We start from the raw sequence: 5,000 nt of genomic DNA, 5'->3' as shown, positions 1-5,000 counted from the left end.
TCCAATCTGGTACTAGCCGGAGTCCCATACTTTCCACGTGTTTCTCAAACACCTTCTGTGTCAGTGGCTTAGTCAACGGGTCTGCCACATTATCCGCTGATGCTACCTTTTGAATTAGGACGTCCCCTCTACCAACGATCTCCCGCAGTACATGGTACTTCCTCTCGATGTGCTTTGACTTCGAGTGGGCCCGAGGCTCTTTAGCCTGGGCGATCGCTCCATTGTTGTCACACAACAACGGGATGGGTGATGTGCTGGATGGAATCGCTCCCAATTCTTGTATGAATTTCTTCATCCACACGGCTTCCTTGGCAGCTTCACTTGCGGCAATGTACTCGGCCTCGGTTGTGGAGTCTGCAGTGGACCCCTGTTTGCTGCTTTTCCAGCAAACAGCACACGATCCTATCGTGAAAACATACCCAGATATAGACTTTCTATCATCCGGATCCGACTGGAAATCGGCATCGGTATACCCTAGAACTTGCAGTGAACTACCATCGAATACCAGACAAAACTCTTTCGTCCTTCGAAGGTATTTGAGTATGTTCTTCACAGCAGTCCAATGCTCCTGTCCTGGGTTTGCCTGGAATCTGCTTACCACACTCACCGCCTGAGCTATGTCCGGGCGAGTGCACAACATGGCATACATGATGCTCCCCACAGCTGAGGCATAGGGAACGTCTCTCATGCTCTCAATCTCCTCAGAAGTCTTGGGAGACATCTTCTTGGAGAGAGTGACTCCGTGCCTGAAAGGAACGTTTCCTTTCTTGGAGTTTTCCATGCTGTATCTTTTGACAATTTTGTCAATGTAAGCAGCCTGGGATAATCCAATTATCCGCTTCGATCTATCTCTATAGAGTCGAAGACCCAGTATGTATGAAGCTTCTCCAAGATCTTTCATGGAGAACTGCTGTGATAGCCATACCTTGACCGAAGTCAACATTCCTACATCATTCCCAATGAGTAGGATATCGTCCACATACAAGACTAAAAAGGTGATCTTATCCCCACTGGATTTCCTGTAAACACAGGGCTCATCCGGATTCTGCTCAAAGTCAAACGTTTTGACTGCAGAATCAAAACGGATGTTCCAACTCCTAGAAGCCTGCTTAAGTCCATATATGGATCTATTAAGTTTACATACCATGTGTTCCTGACCAGCAGCAATGAAGCCTTGCGGCTGCTGCATGTAGATATCTTCACTAAGATCTCCATTCAGGAACGCTGTTTTGACATCCATTTGCCAAATCTCGTAATCATGGTACGCTGCTACAGCTAGCAGGATCCTAATGGATTTAAGCATGGCCACCGGTGAAAAGGTTTCCTCATAGTCGATGCCTTCTTTCTGAGTATACCCTTTCGCCACCAAACGAGCTTTAAAGGTCTCAATCCTGCCATCGGGGCCCTTCTTCCTCTTGTAGATCCATTTGCAACCAATTGCTTTTACCCCGGAGGGCGGATCCACTAGAGTCCAGACTCCATTGGTCTCCATTGAGTCCATCTCGGCTCTCATGGCCTCCACCCACTTCTGGGAGTCTATGTCTAACATAGCTTCCGCGTAAGACACGGGATCCTCTTCACTAGTCAAGGCTTCCACCAGGTAACTATCCTGGTCATAACCATATCGGACTGGTGGTCTGGATACCCGGGTGGACCTTCTAGGTTGGTCATTACCTGGAACTTGTGGGTCATCTCCCACTGCTCCTGAGCTCTCCTCATCAAGAACTATTTCCTGACGATGGGTGTCCAGGATGTAATCGGATTCTATGAATCGGGCGTTTCGACTGCAGAACACTTTCTGCTCACTTGGGTCATAGAATAGATAACCCACCGAATCCTTTGGGTAGCCTATAAACAGGCAACGGCTGGTTTTAGATTCCAACTTGTCCGCACTTGTTCTTTTAACGTGTGCAGGACAACCCCAAATCTTCAAGTGTCTCACACTTGGCTTCCTTCCGGTCCAAAGCTCATATGGGGTCTTCGGAACTGATTTGGTTGGAACCCTATTCAGCACGTAGATAGCAGTCTCTAATGCGTATCCCCAAAAGGATGTGGGTAATTCTGAGCGTACGAGAAGTGACCGGACCATGTCCAACAAGGTCCTATTTCTCCTCTCTGAAACACCGTTGAGTTGAGGTGTAGCAGGAGGAGCTAGTTGTGACACTATCCCATTGGCCTTTAAGTAGTCCCCGAATTCGTCAGAGAGATACTCGCCACCTCGATCTGATCGAAGGGCCTTAATTTCTCTCCCTAACTGTTTCTCGACTTCCTGTCTGAACTCTTTGAACTTTTCAAATGATTCAGACTTATGTCTCATTAGGTACACGTAACCATATCGTGAAAAATCATCTGTAAAGGTGATGAAGTACACGTGTTGATTCCGTGTCCTAACACTCAGGGGACCACATACATCAGTATGTATTAGGTCAAGTGTGCCTGCACATCTTTCAGGCTTACCGTCAAATGGCCGCTTAGTCATCTTACCTTGGAGGCAAGGTTCACAAGTGGGAAGATTTTCTACGGTTAGAAAATCCAAAGGACCATCCTTTACCAGTCTTGTGATTCGGTCGACACCGATGTGGCCAAGTCGGTAATGCCAGAGGCACGTGAGATTTACTGTATCACGAGTCCTTTTCTTGGGATTTTCGACCGACGTAGTTTCGGTTAAGTTAGTTTCCAAAGAAGGATGCAGAACATAGAGACCGTTCTCTAGCTCCCCGCATGCGATGAATTTATTATTCCGTTTAACAGTAATCATATTACTAAAGTAAACAGTATATCCATCAGCACACAATTTTGAAACAGAAATTAAATTCCTTCTCAAGTTCTGTACATAAAGACAATCTTTAAGTACAAGGACTCCTTCTTTAAAAACTAATTCTACGGTTCCTATTGCCGCAGCTGCAACACTTGCAGTTGTTCCCAAGAACAGTGTCACTTCACCTTCACTCAGCCTTCTGCTAACTTTGAACCCCTGCAGTGAATTACACGCATGAGTTGAAGCCCCGGAGTCAACACACCAGGACACAGAAGTAACTAACATATTAGTTTCTATGACACAAGTTTCGATATTACCTTTCTTAGATTCCAGGTAGGTAGGACAGTTCCTCTTCCAGTGGCCGGTCTGCTTGCAGAAGTGACAGACATCAGATGCCTTGTTCTTCTTCTACTTCTTGGGTTTGGTAGTCTTCTTCTGGGGCTTCTTTGCCTTTCTCTTTCTCTTGCCCAATTTGTTAGCTTCAGCAAGCATAACCACAGGCTCATCCTTCTTGAGTAAATCCTCGGCCCTCTGCAACATATTGCTGAGTTCCTGGACGCTGACATTCAGCTTATTCATATTGTAGTTCATAGTGAATGCATTGAAGGAAGAGGGCAAAGAATTTAGGATGGCATCCACTTGCGTGCCAAGATCTAGCCCGGATCCAAGAGCTTCAAGTTCGTTGATGTATCCCATCATCCGAAGACAATGGTCATGAACTTTCTGCCCTTTGGTCATCTGCGCGGTCATGAACAATTTCAGGACCTTCTGTCGAGTAGAACGGTTCTGCTCCTCATACATTGTCCTTAGACTGTCCAATATGTCCTTGGCAAGTTCGATCTGATCGAACTGCCTCTGTATTGAGTTGTCTAATGAGGCAATGACAAAGCAGCGGGCTAGGGAGTTCTTATCCTCCCAATCTTGGTAGTCCCTCCTACGGGCCTCAGAAGCCCTATCACCCGGACGTTCCGGGGCAGGATTTTTCACTACCTTGTCTAACTTTTCAGAAGTTAGGACCAGCATAAGATTTCTGTACCAGTCGGCATAGTTTGGGCCCTTAAGCTTGTTATCGTCTAGAAGCTTTGCAAATTGACCATTTGCCATTTTCTGATAAAACAGCAAAATCATTAGTCCACAACCTTAGTTTGATTCATGTTTACCTACATAGATATGGCTTTTAATCTATGTTCCATTCCCATTTGTTCATCTCTGAGATTTCCCTCCTATCTCAGTGACGGAGACGACGAAATGTCTCTGGAAATGTGGGAAATCACATGGGGTGCGTGAAGCCAACTGTTTCAGCTGCATAACCCCACCACCTTTCTGTGACGGATCATATCCACTCATCAAATGAGTTTCCCTTTGGCCTCTGTCAGACAAGGTTCAGAGCCGTTTTCAGGTAAACCCTTCTGTCAGTGAGTGCACACCCATCATATTCAGGTTACGCCAAGGTACCGTGAGAGAGTTCCCATTTTCTGGTGAAGCCCCTCCCACATCGGTCTATGACGCCCCTATCATCTTATGAAACACTCTAACAGATCCAACAGCAAATGGATAGCTCAATTTTATGGTGCGTTTCCTCATTACTGATGGACCCATCATTGTGCTAATGACGGAAGGCCTTTAGAGAGTCCATCATATGGATCTCCCTATCACTTGCATTCATATTTGCTGGAGGGAACAAAATCACGGCCTAGTTCTAATTTAGGTCAAACCAAAGTGGCTCCCACTGACTTTCATAAAGTCAGATTTCTGGTGGGCCTTCATCGGCTAGGGGTTCCGTACGCATCCCTTTTCAGGGTTGTGGGGCCCACCAGGCAAAGAGGGGGGTCATCCAATGACCTTCAGGGACACCATGGCAATGATGTGCATTCAGCCATGGTGTGCGCAAGAGCCACTAACGAGTCATCACGGGCCAAGTACTTATGGCCCATGGTCGCAGCACATCAAACATCCAAACATCACATGTAAAGGAGGAATTGATCCAATCAATTAATTGCTGTAAAGCCCATTCAACGGCCCATTTAAAAACCAAGTCATTAACGATTAATGTTCACTAGGTGTATGGGCTGAATCGCAGATAGCAGTTCGGCCCATACAGCTTATCTCACAATAATGGGCTTTTGCAGTTTTAACCCTTTAAAACTGGGCTTTACAGGTGGGCCGAATTAATCCCTGTAATTGAACATCAGATTTGGAACAAAAGTGTGAGACAATTGGACTGAGAACAGCCCCTTTCGAA

This window comes from Nelumbo nucifera, chromosome 3, assembly GCF_055504915.1.
Source record: "Nelumbo nucifera cultivar China Antique chromosome 3, China Antique-T2T, whole genome shotgun sequence".
In the NCBI taxonomy this organism is placed as follows: Eukaryota; Viridiplantae; Streptophyta; class Magnoliopsida; order Proteales; family Nelumbonaceae; genus Nelumbo; species Nelumbo nucifera.
This window is presented reverse-complemented; position numbering follows the sequence as displayed.